This window comes from Schistocerca serialis, chromosome 9, assembly GCF_023864345.2.
Source record: "Schistocerca serialis cubense isolate TAMUIC-IGC-003099 chromosome 9, iqSchSeri2.2, whole genome shotgun sequence".
Classification (NCBI taxonomy): domain Eukaryota; kingdom Metazoa; phylum Arthropoda; class Insecta; order Orthoptera; family Acrididae; genus Schistocerca; species Schistocerca serialis.
This window is the reverse complement of record NC_064646.1, coordinates 375,380,414-375,394,114: the sequence shown is the minus strand read 5'-3', so window position 1 is coordinate 375,394,114 and position 13,701 is coordinate 375,380,414.

Sequence of the window (13,701 nt, the reverse complement as noted above, 5' to 3'; positions counted from 1 at the left end):
GGACGACAACAAACCCATATCGATATTTTCTTCGATCTAGAATGTTGTCTGCCAACGTCTGTCTTTAGCTTCTGGTGCCACTACGAGGTACCAACTGTAACTTGAGACCTCACTCTTGTGACGACACGAAAGCTATATCCATACATTCTTCGATCTAGAATATTACGAGAGCATTGAAGAGAGAGATCGATCGGTGTCGCGAACGGTCCAAGAACCGAGAGCAGCTGGAGTGGACGTTTGCGTGCTTCTATTGAAAGATAATTTCCAGGTATAAAGCATAATATCACGCCAGAATCCTTTTTGTCAAATATTATTATGATTATAAAGAGTCAAATTATGCAACGAAACATATTTTAAAGCGTAGAGACTAGGAAAACCGCTTTAAACGCCTACTCCGATCGGAAGTTGGCGTCAAGACTGGTAACGTGTACCCACCACGGCAGAGCGCACGAGGCATCAAATCAGCAGAGCGCAGCGCCACCGTGAGGCAACAAGCGGACTGAGTGACAGCCGAAGGGTGTCTGGTGTAGGATAGCGAAGCTGTCTACAACGTGGATCCAGAGCGGGGGGTGTGGGTACCATTGCCAGGACAACACTTCGAGAGCTGCGATGGTCCATGCATGGCGCACCATGCGGTGTGGTCTCGAAAGTTACGTGTCTCAAATGGTTCAAATGGCTCTGAGCACTATGGGACTTAACGTCTGAGGTCATCGGTCCCCTAGAACTTAGAACTACTTAAACCTAACTAACCTAAGGACAGCACACACATCCATGCCAGAGGCAGGATTCGAACCTGCGACTGTAGTGGTCGCGTAGTTCCAGACTGAAGCGCCTAGAACCCCTCGGCCACATCGGCCAGGAATTACGTGTTTCGATTTGTTGTAGTGAGTGAAAGCGGATTTGTTGTAGTGAGTGAATCTGAATCTGCAGATAGCTTAACGCAAACTGTTGGTGACAAAAATTCCGCTGCGAGAAAGCATAGGCAAATCTAAAAGCGAGAATCGTAAGAAAATCAGGTTCTGTCTGAAACTTATTGTACTCACAAAATCTGACTACTAACTTTGATAACAAAAATGATTACTTTGAAAGTACAATTGGTCCCTGAGAAATTTAATCAAAGGAAGAACCTATTCCTACACAGTTTGTTTTATCTGGGTGCAAACTGTTGCCGTAGCTACAGCGCTTTTCAGTAACAGAGCTGCAAAATCTATCTACAGAGATATGTAGAGGTGCGATGCATACTGTAAAATTATTGCTATCATTCTTGGCTCATAATTTTTGATCATGGCCGGCCGAAGTGGCCGTGCGGTTAAAGGCGCTGCAGTCTGGAACCGCAAGACCGCTACGGTCGCAGGTTCGAATCCTGCCTCGGGCATGGATGTTTGTGATGTCCTTAGGTTAGTTAGGTTTAACTAGTTCTAAGTTCTAGGGGACTAATGACCTCAGCAGTTGAGTCCCATAGTGCTCAGAGCCATTTGAACCATTTTTTTTGATCATGGTTTCTAGATAAATTGAAAATTAATTCACTCTTGAGATGTGGCCAGTGACTCTGGTGTAAAGGAACTCAATTCCAGTTCCATTTTCTTTAACTTAATAATATTTAATGCAATTTCAGAAATAGTTAAGCTTTCTCTGAAATCATGTAACACTAATGGAGGAATTACAAAAATTTAACTTCACATCTCTCCTTAAAAAAATTCCAAAATCTAATTCTTAAGGACATTTCTCTCTCAATGATCTGACGGATCAAGAATGCTGCATTATCCAACCGCTGCTGCAAATAAAACAAAGTTAAGCGTTAGCTGTAGTCCGTTCTTCAGAATTCTAAAAAAAAAGTACTTGAGCGGGATATGAACCGGTACTGCCAAGACGACGGCCCTGAATCCTAGCCGCTGCGCTACGCTCACTTCCCCGAAGAATGGCTAATTTTACAGGTGTAGTAGGTACGCATAAAACTTCAACGTCGATTTTCTCTATAAATCTACTCACAAGGGAACCTCCCCATCGCACCCCCCTCAGTTTTAGTTATAAGTTGGCACAGTGGATAGGCCTTGAAAAGCTGAACACAGGTCTATCGAGAAAACAGGAAGAAGTTGTGTGGAACTATGAAAAAAAAGCAAAATATACGAACTGAGTAGTCCATGTGCAAGACAGGCAACATCAAGGAAATTGCGAGATCAGGAACGCCGTTGTCCCGTGGTTAGCGTGAGCATCTGTGGAGCGGAAGGTCCTGGGTTCAAGTCTTCCCTTCGGTGAAGAGCTTAATTTTTTATTTTCAGATTATTATTATCTGTCACCAGTGTCGTATAGAATATATCAAACGTGTTTTCCTGTGGAGGAATCGGTTGACCTATGACCTTGCGGTCAAATGTTTTCGGTTCCTATTGGAGAGGCACGTCCTTTCGTCTACTAATCGCACCGTTTTGCGGTGCGATCGCAAAACACAGACACTAAACTTATTACAGTGAACAGAGACGTCAATGAACGAACGGACAGATCATAACTTTGCGAAAATAAAGAAAATAAATCTTTCACTCGAGGCAATATTTGAACCAAGGATCTCCCGTTCCACAGCTGCTCACGCTGACCATGTGACCACGGAGCTCCCGAACTCCCGCTTTCCTTGATGTTACCTATGTCGCACATGGACTACTCACTTTTTATATTTAGCTTATTTTTTTCATAGTTCCACGCAACTTCTTCCTGTTTTCTCGATTGATCTGTGTTCAGTTTTTCAAGGCCTATCCACTGTGCCAACTTATAACTAAATCTGAGGGGGGTGCGATGGGGAGGTCCCCTTGTCAGCACTGGTGACTCTACAACCTACCTACTCATCGAAATCCGTGGTTAACTTGTCTAATGTTCCCCTTGTGAGTGTGCGGACAGTGACTGGCATCTTGGCTACAGTGAAGAATACTATCTATAGTGTATGCTCCTGAAACACGGTGCACAAGAAGAGTGAGCATCACCGGCTCAACGAGAACATCGGTTGTGGATTTGCCTGTGGTCTGTTAGTAATTCACCGTTAAGATGTGCTAGCATAGGATTCAGTGTTTCCCTGTTTACTATAGTCCTAACGGCGGTGACACTGCAAGATCACATTTCTGACTGAAATACACTACCGGCCATTAAAATTGCTACACCAAGAAGAAATGCAGATGATAAACGGGTATTCATTAGGCTATATGTTATACTAGAACTGACATGTGATTACATTTTCACGCAATTTGGGTTCATAGATCCTAAGAAATCAGTACCCAGAACAACCACCTCTGGCCGCAATAACGGCTTGATACGCCTGGGCATTGAGTCAAACAGAGCTTAGACGGCGTGTACAGGTACAGCTGCCCACGCAACTTCAACACGGTACCCCAGTTCATCAAGAGTGGTGTATTGGGACGAGCCAGTTGCTTGGCCACCATTGACCAGACTTTTTCAGTTGGTGAGAGATCTAGAGAATGTGCTGAGCAGCGCAGCAGTCGAACATTTTCTGTATCCAGAAAGGCTCGTACAGGACCTGCAACGTGCGGTCGTGCATTATCTTGCTGAAATGTAGGTTTTCGCAGGGATCGGATGAAGGGTAGAGCCACAGGTCGTAACACATCTGAAATTTAACGTCCACTGTTCAAAGTGCCGTCAATGCGAACAAGAGGTGACCGATACGTGTAACTAATGGCACCCCATACCATCACGCCGGGTGATAAGCCAGTATGGCGATGACAAATACACCCTTCCAACGTGCGTTCACCGCGATGTTGCCAAACACGGATGCGACCATCATGATACTGTAAACAGACCCTGGATTCATCCGAAAAAATGACGTTTTGCCATTCATGCACTCAGGTTCGTCGTTGAGTACTCCATCACAGGCGCTCCTGTCTGTGATACAGCATCAAGGTTAACCGCAGCCATGGTGTCCGAGCTGATAGTCCATGCTGCTGCAAACGTCATCGAACTGTTCGTGCAGATGATTGTTGTCTTGCAAACGTCCCCATTTGTTGAATCAGAGATCTAGACGTGGCTGCATGATCCGTTACAGCCATGCAGATAAGATGCCTGTCATTTCGACTGCTAGTGATACGAGGCCGTTGGGATCCAGCACGGCCTTCCATATTACTCTCCTGAACCCACCGATTCAAAATTCTGCTAACAGTCATTGGATCTCGATCGACGCGAGCAGCAATGTCGCGATACGATAAACCGCAATTTCGGTAGGCTACAATCCGACCTTTATCAATGTGGGAAACGTGATGGTACGCATTTCTCCACCTTACACGAGGCATCACAACAATGTTTCACCAGGCAACGCCGGTCAACTGCTGTCTGTGTGTGAGAAATCGGTTGGAAACTTTCCTCATGTCAGCATGTTGTAGGTGTCGCCACCGGCGCCAACCTTGTGTGAATGCTCTGAAAAGCTAATCATTTGCATATCACAGCATCTTCTTCCCGTCGGCTAAATTTAGCTTCTGTAGCACGTCATCTTCGTGGTATAGCAATTTTAATGGTCAGTAGTGAATGTTGCGATTGTGGAACGTTCTGCAAAAAATTAGATCGTGGAGGCGTGTCCTTGTATTGCAGCTACGTTCAACTGCTTAACTTTTCTTATATTTAGTCGGTTGGACTTAAGTTTTTGCTTTTGCTGGATCAGTCTACACTTCCCCATATCTCAACATTATGCAATTTTTTCAGTGCTGTTTAAATTGACTATCTCTTGTGTTGTGACTTGGCATGACAGCCAAGTCACTATGAGAGGAAGCCGAAAGGCACGCTTTTAAGCTCATGCAGTCTGGCGTGAGGTCTGGAACAGGTCTGAGAAATTAGACTAGCAAAACAGGAGGTAACTGGTAGAATACTTAACTTTAATCCATAAGTGGTGTACATCGGTCTGACGGTACAGGCATCACAAGTTAAATATCTATTGATAATGACGCCTTGCTAGGTCGTAGCAAATGACGTAGCTGAAGGCTACGCTAACAATCGTCTCGGCAAATGAGAGCGTATTTGTCAGTGAACCTTTCCTAGCAAAGTCGGCTGTACAACTGGGGCGAGTGCAAGGAAGTCTCTCTAGACCTGCCGTGTGGTGGCGCTCGGTCTGCAATCACTGACAGCGGCGACACGCGGGTCCGACGTATACTAGCGGACCGCGGCCGATTTAAAGGCTACCACCTAGCAAGTGTGGTGTCTGGCGGTGACACCACATTCCTCCCCCGCAAATCGACTTACGGTTGTGTTATAAGGCTTCCGCCTGCCGTGGGGAGGACCCCATGTTGACGTATGCGACGAGATGGGAAGCCTAACAACAGGCGAGGCTGTGCCACCCGCACCCGGCCATTCGGTCCGAGGGGAGCTGGGAAACGCCTGAAAACCTAGTCCAGGGTGCTCGCCTACATGCGGTGTACGCGCCCGTAGAGAGACAGGAGGGGCCGAAGGGTCGACCTCCATCAGAACGGGGCACCCGACGGGGGAAGACGCCATCTGGTCCGGAGCGGGCAAGAGTTCCATGTCGGAGGACAGCTGGTCACGGGAAGCGATCGGCGGCGTGTGACCCAGGGAGGCGCTTGGCGGTTGCAGCGAAGCGTCCACTGCGGGCGGCGCTGGCGGGAGAACAGGCGGCGGCGGCGGCGCGTCGCCATGGGGCAAAATGGAAGGCAGCGTCGGTAACACCTGGGGATGAGGCGAGCCAGTAGATGGGTCCCCAGGGCGCTGACCGGACGGCACCGTCGCTGAAAGCATACGGGGAGCGGCAGAACCCGTGCGACGACAGAGGCGCAGCTGATTGAGATGCCAACGCACCTCACCAGAGGCCCCCAAAACCAGATACATAGCGCGGCCGAGGCAGCGAAGAATGCGCCCTGCGAGCCAACGTCGTGAACCTCGATAGTTGCGATAGTATACGACGTCGCCTGGAGCAAAAGCAGGTGGCTGCCGCTGCACAGGAACCTGATGCGGCGGTAGCAGCAAAGACATCAAGGTTCGATGAGGACGACCATGGAGCAACTCAGCCGGCGAGCGACCATCTCGGGGCTGAGAGCGATACGAGGACAAAAAGAGCAATAACGCGTCCGCCCGAGAATGCGACTCTTTCAACTTCAACATCTGTGACTTGAAAGTCCGAACCAATCGTTCAGCGGCACCGTTTGACTGCGACGAAAACGGCGCGGATGTCAGATGTTGAATACCATTGGCCTTGCAAAATGACTGAAATTCTGCGGACATGAATTGTGGGCCATTGTCGGAAACAATAGTCTGTGGAAGACCTTCAATGCAAAAGAGAGCAGATAACGCTTGGATGGTGGCAGAAAACGTCATGGAAGACATCCGGAAAACAAAAGGAAAATGACTGTATGAATCTACCGCAACCAACCATCGAGCATTCCAGAATGGACCAGCAAAATCAATGTGTAAGCGTTGCCAAGGGGAAGTGGCTTTCGGCCATGCAAAGAATTTCCGCGGTGGTGCGGATTGTTGTTCGGCACACGCCATGCACGAAGAGCACATATTCGTAATCGCAGCATCGATTCCGAACCAAGTACAGTGCTTGACGAGCAAGTTGTTTCGTTCTCACTGTACCCCAATGTCCGTGGTGGAGAAGCCATAAGACAGAGGACTGTAACGAACGTGGGACCACGACCCTGGACTGATCATTATCAGAACGCAACAGCAAAACACCACGTCGTACGAAAAGTCTCTCCTTGTGAGCAAAAAATCGGCGAACCAACGGATCCTCGATCCGTGACTTTGACAAGGGCCATTGCGTAGCAACAAAACGCAAAACGGTAGCAAGGACATGGTCAGCAGCTGTGGCTGTAGCTGCGCGACGAAAATCAATCGGAAACGATTCGACCACGTCATCGGTTTCCGAATCAATGAACATGCAAGCAAGTTCGGAGGAATCGAATGCTCTATCCTCAGCAACAGGCAAACGGGACAACGCATCGGGGTTTCCGTGCTTAGCAGTGGACCGATACAAGATATCGTAGCGGTACTGCGAGAGGAAAATAGACCAGCGAATGAATTTCTGCGCTGTACGTGGAGGTACAGGCTTGGACGGATGAAAAAGCGATGTCAAAGGTTTGTGGTCTGTGATGATGGTAAAGTGACGACCATACAAGAAATCATGAAACTTTGTAACACCAAATACGAGAGCCAAAGCTTCTTTCTCGATCTGAGAATAATTTCTTTGCGCAGACGAGAGCAATTTGGACGCAAAGGCAATAGGGCGATCATGCGATCCATCTTTGTGCGCAAGCACAGCACCGATCCCGAAATCCGAGGCATCGACCATCAACAAAAGGGGTTTCTGGGGATCGAATGGCGTAAGGCAAGTATTAGAAAGCAACGCCGATTTCAACTGGCGAAAGGCGCGTTCGCATTCCGTCGTCCAGACGAACGGAACACCTTTACGGCGTAAGCGATGAAGCGGAGCTGAAATGGAAGAGGCTTGGCGCACATAGCGATGATAATAATTGATTTTTCCCAGCACACTCTGTAGCTGCTTCAAATTCTGCGGCGAAGGCAAGTCTTGTATGGCACGGAGGTGTTCTGGACTGGGATGTATGCCTTGGGCATTGATTACATGTCCCACATATGGTAAGTCACGAGCAAAAAACACACATTTGTCCTTCCGCAAGCGAAGACCATTTTGTCGCAAGACCTGAAATAATGTTCTGAGATTGGCTAAATGTTCTTCTTCCGTCTTTCCGGAGATCACAATATCGTCCAGATAGTTTGCTGCAGTAGGGACCGACGCACAAACAGTTTGCAGATATTGCTGAAACAATGCAGGGGCGGATGCACACCCGAATGGCAGTCTTTTGAATCGATACAAACCAAGATGCGTGTTAACCACCAAGATGCGCTGGGATTCTTCGTCCACCAGTATTTGCAAGTACGCATCTGCTAGGTCCAACTTCGAAAAATATTTACCCGGGCACAGTTTGTCAAAAAGATCTTCTGGGCGGGGTAAAGGAAAAGTTGCAATCACTAGTTGTGGATTCACTGTAGCTTTGAAGTCCACACAAAGTCTCAATTTTCCGTAAGGTTTTGGCAAAATGACTAAGGGTGATGCCCAGAGAGAAGCCTGCACACGTTCAATCACACCTTGTGATTCCAAATCATGTAACGTTCTTGCGACCTCATCACGCAATGCGTGGGGAACATTGCGCGCCCTGAAAAATTTCGGTTGCGCATTGACTTTCAGTTCCAAATGTGCTTTATAGTTCTTAGTGCAACCAAGGCCCGGTGCAAAAATGTCTGCAAATTCTTCACATAGACGAGAAACACTGGCTGAAGGCACAGTCTGGTTCACTGATAGGACCTGATTGACTACAGACAAGTTAAACAACTGAAATAAATCTAAACCAAACAAGTTCACAGCAGAAGAAGAACGAAGTACGTAAAATGACACAAGTTTTGTTTGTCCCTTGTATGTTGCAAGAAGGCTACACTGTCCGAACACAGGGATCTTGTGACCTGAATATGTAGTTAGCGTAACATGTGTGGCATGCAACAGAGGTGTGCCCAGTTGTTTGTACATGTCTTTATTGATCAATGAAACAGCAGCTCCGGTATTGAGCTGGAATGGTATGACGTGGCCATGAATGTCTAAGTCTACAAAAGGTTTATTGTCCTGCTGACGACAAGAGCGACTGTCTCGTGCAACGTGAGCTGGTACAGAATCACTTGCGACTTGACGGGATTTCCTGCGATGTCGATGCACACTATTTGTGGGACGAACACAGTCACTGTTAGAGAGAGTGGCACTGGGCGAAGTGGAATGAACTGCATGAATTTCCATGGGCGAAGGTTCACGAGCCTGTGTATTCTTGGTTCGATTCCGGCGCGAAGCAAAGGGCCTGGAATGGTTTTGAGTGTCCGATCTGAGCTTTTTCTGGCAAACACTTTGAACATGTCCTTTTTTGTGACAGAAAAAACAAATAGCCTGGCGTGACGGGCAATCGTCACGCGAATGTCTAGTAGCACACCGCGGACATGATTTCGGCCCTGCATTTGCGTGCTTGCGTGGCACACGTTTTGGAGAGCTTGGTGGCAGCTGCGCGGACGGGCGTGAGGGCTGTTTACTGTTCCGTGCAGCGCGCCCGGCGGGCCAGTTAATGTGACACACGGCTGGCGAAGTGGCAAACGATTCATGAGCAAAGTCAAGCATGTCTTGCCGATCCAATATGTCTATCACTTGTTGAAGGGAGGGATTGACTAGTTTCAAAATCTGTTCCCTTATACGAACATCAGAAACGTTCTGTGCAATTGCATCACGTACCATTGTATCTGAATAAGGGAGTCCACATTCACACTCAAAAGCACAATCCCTAGTAAGGCCTTGCAAGGTTGCAACCCACTCCCGATTAGTCTGACCAGCCATACGTTTTGTACGAAAGAACGTATACCTTTTTGCAACTACATTGACTGATTCTTTGAAATATGCATCTAATGCAGACAAAATTTCGTCGTAGGACAGAGTAGCTACGTCGCGTCGGGGAAATAATTTCACTATCACTCGGTACGTGGACACGCCGACGCACGCAAGCAAAAAGGGCTGCCGCTCATTACCTTGAATTCTGTAGGCGGCGAGATGGAATCCAAATTGGCGTGACCACTCTGTCCAGCTTTCCAGTGCCGCATCAAAAGGACGAGAAGGTGGTGCAACTGCGTGTTGTGGCGGCGGTAGCGGTGGAGCGGCGGCTGCCGCATCGTTTTACATTGCACGTTGACCCTGGGCGAGCTGTCCAAGGGCATCCAATAAGGCCTGCGTCTGCTGATGCTGCAAGCGATAAAATTCGGACAGTACATCTGGAGATTGTGGCGAAGCCATGACACAAGTAAATTAAGCAAGTATAAAGAAGACCGTTTGTAGACTCGTCGCCAAAATGTTGTGACTTGGCAAGACAGCCAAATCACTATGAGAGGAAGCCGAAAGGCACGCTTTTAAGCTCATGCAGTCTGGCGTGAGATCTGGAACAGGTCAGAGAAATAAGACTAGCAAAACAGGAGGTAACTGGTAGAATACTTAATTTTAATCCATAAGTGGTGTACATCGGTCTGACGGTACAGGCATCACAAGTTAAATATCTATTGATAATGACGCCTTGCTAGGTCATAGCAAATGACGTAGCTGAAGGCTATGCTAACAATCGTCTCGGCAAATGAGAGCGTATTTGTCAGTGAACCTTTCCTAGCAAAGTCGGCTGTGCAACTGGGGCGAGTGCAAGGAAGTCTCTCTAGACCTGCCGTGTGGTGGCGCTCGGTCTGCAATCACTGACAGTGGCGACACGTGGGTCCGACGTATACTAGCGGACCGCGGCCGATTTAAAGGCTACCACCTAGCAAGTGTGGTGTCTGGGGGTGGCACCACGTCTTGCCTATTTTTTAGTTTTGACTAGCAGAATTAGCTTCGGGTTTGGGATATAATTTGTCATTTCTCGTTTATATGTTAATTATGAAATGATTTTTCCTACCCTTGTCCCCAATAACATTGTTTTCTCTACTTTTTACTAACCCAACCCAGAAACTTTTTGACTTTTGCTGTGCAACTAATTAACTATACAAACTGCAAAAGACAGTATTGGGACTAAGTATGTGTCAGTGCACTCTGCATTCTCTGCCAAATTTATTCAAGGTGGCGGCGATGACGTCATCCAAGATGGCGGCATACAGACTTGGCAACAGTGCATGACGTCATCCAAAATGGCGGATTATGGCTGGAAAATAGGCCAATTGTGCTACATCCACTAAACTAAAAACTGTACTTGTATTTACTATTATCATTTATTATTTATTCAAGATGTCCGATTTTCTCTGCGAGAAAGCCATTTTCCTTACATCCATAACAAAAATCTATCACAAGTTCAAATCCCAACACCATAATTGATCACACGTACAAATTTTCTCCGCCACTTATCTTTTTTCACTGGTAGCCTATCATAATCGCATCAAATAATAAACTGCACTTATAGTAATGTAAGTCACGTCCTTTGATTTTGTAGGGGGGAAGGGACTGAAGACTTTATTTCAAGCAGTACGGTCATCACTTGTTCTCCAACACAGTCAGCACACACATCTTTGATATCGCAGTGCAGTCGCCACGACGTCCGCGCTCCAACTGAATTAGTTCAAATCCTCGCCACCCCTTGGCCAGTGCGCGGAGACACTGCCGACGCCTGTCACGTGAGACGGTCGGCCACTCGCGGTGGACTGCCGGTATGCTGGGCGCGAGCCCAGCGATCGCTCCCACGTCGTAAACTTTTTTTTGCTGGACACGCTGGAACTTGCCGAGTTTGAGGTCACAGCGGTCCCTTGTTCGCTCACCAGAATTCGTCGCCTCCGCACGTTTTCCACCAAAATTGTTTGCTTCAGAGCTGAATCACACAACGGTCGGCCGTTCCCTGCCACACTTTTGGCACCAAAGTTGTTTTCCTGGGCACGTTCAAACTTGTCGATGCCGACCGCTCACCGTCCACCACGTGTCCTTGTGCAAGTGAGAACGCAGTGCTACACTTTTGGCGGCAAAGTTTGCTCGACAATGGAATCCGCCATGACTATACAACAGCATGTTTGGTCCGCACTAGAACACTCGCTAATTGACTATGTCTCTTGCGCGTGCGTAATAACTGTACAATCGCTGCGCCGCCGCCCCGCTTACATCACACACCCTCCACACACACGACGGACATAGTCTTCTGTAAATACCTAAGTACTTAATTCCATTTCGTTTTTAATCATATTAAATAATTCAATTTACAATTTCATGTACGTATGCAAAGGCGTTCAACTACCTAATTTCAACTACTTTTTGAGGACCAGACAGCCACCTCTCCCTAGGGACCAGCGCAGAATTTGAATTCTGGCGGTAAAGAAAGGTCACTTCTGCTTTCTCTACCAACCTAACAAAATTGTTGGAAAGAAAGGGCACTTGTACGAACCTCAGCCACCCGACCGCCACTTCTTCCTAGGAACCAGCGCCAAGTTTGAAATCTGCCAGTAAACAAAGCTCACTTGCGCTCCCGCCACCAACCTAAGAAAATTTTTGCAAACGAGGCTTAGGTTAGTAGATGTAGCGTAATAGGCCTATTTTACCGCCAAAATTCAAATTTCCCGCCATTTTCTCTTGAGGTTAGGTTAGTGGACATAGCACAATTGTCCTATTTTCCAGCCATAATCCGCCATTTTGGATGACGTCATGGGCTGTTGCCAAGTCTACATGCCGCCATCTTGGATGACGTCATCGCCGCCATCTTGAATAAATTTGGCAACAGTGCAGAGTGCGCTGACACATACGTAGTCCCATTACTGTCTTTTGCAGTTTGTATAGTTAATTAGTTGCACAGCAAAAGTCAAAAAGTTTCTGTTGGTTGGGTTAGTAAAAGGTAGAGAAAATTTTGTGTAACACGCATACATCGGTGCATGTTAAGGTGCCGCTACGATGATGGCGAGATGCGTTTGTCCCAGGTCAATGTGTCGGCCAGCCTCGATGTGGTTTTCGGGTGGTTTCCCATACCCCACTAGGTGAATATCTGGATGGTATCCAGCCTCGCCTCTTTTTAGTAATTCACAAACATTTAGAAAACTTTATTTCACTTTCACACGATAACACTATACGCAAACTGATCGGATACACATATTCCATCGCGGTGGGTAATGGGATGAGGTACTTTTCTAGCGTAAACCTATTTCCTTGACGAAGCGCCACAAATAGAAATCTGAAGGCGTTGTGTCTGGTGATCTTGCAGGAAAGCAGCTAGGACCATCACGCCCAATCCACCTTTCAGGAAATGTTTAATTAAGAAAATTTCTAACACGCAGTCCCCAATGCAGTGGTGCACCATCTTGTTGGAGAATCTCATCTCTGCTGAACTTCCGGAAACTGATCTAGGATATCAAGATAGGCGAAACTGTTACTGATTTTTTGACAAAAAAGAAAAGGCCACTGATTCTGTTGTACATTAAACCGTACCAAACGTTTACACTAGAGGAGTCCCTAACGTGATCTATGGCAACGGGTGGACTCTCCGAACCACATATCCTCACGCTGCGCTCCTTAAATTTACTTGATATGTGGAAAGTAGCCACATTTGAAAAACAAATTCGTTGAAGATACTCATTGCTGTCGACTGGTGCCAATACCTCAGTCGGAAAAGCTCCTCTACAGGTTCCATGATCCGTGGTGACGCATGTCTTATGCGTACATTATATGCATTCAGGTGCAATCTCTTGTGCTGAATTCTTCACTAATTCACGAATTGTGCGTTGAGTAGATTTAAAAGAGCTTCGTAAGAACGCCTGTTGAAAAGCTCCGACACTTTTCTTCACTGACTGAAGACCGTCCTGATCGCGCGCGGAAGATTAGACGCACTGCCGTTCTGTTTAAACTTCATGTACTACGCAGAAATACTCATGTCAGCTGCTTCTCCTCCGTATTGTCTTCGAAAAATTCGATACGCAGTAACTGGAGGTTTTGTCTCGTGATACGACAAAAGACACTGTGCTTTTTTCTCCCGTGACGCCATATTACAACAACAGCGATTATAGTGCTCATTATTCAGATTCTAACTGCATCAAAGATACGTAAACAGTTACCATTTTTTCTTCTTCGTGGAGATACATTCCGTCTACTAAACGAAATCAAAAGCAGATTGTTTTTAGCCATATGCCTTTCGCTTCTTTTATTTATGGATCATTTTCTGTGGC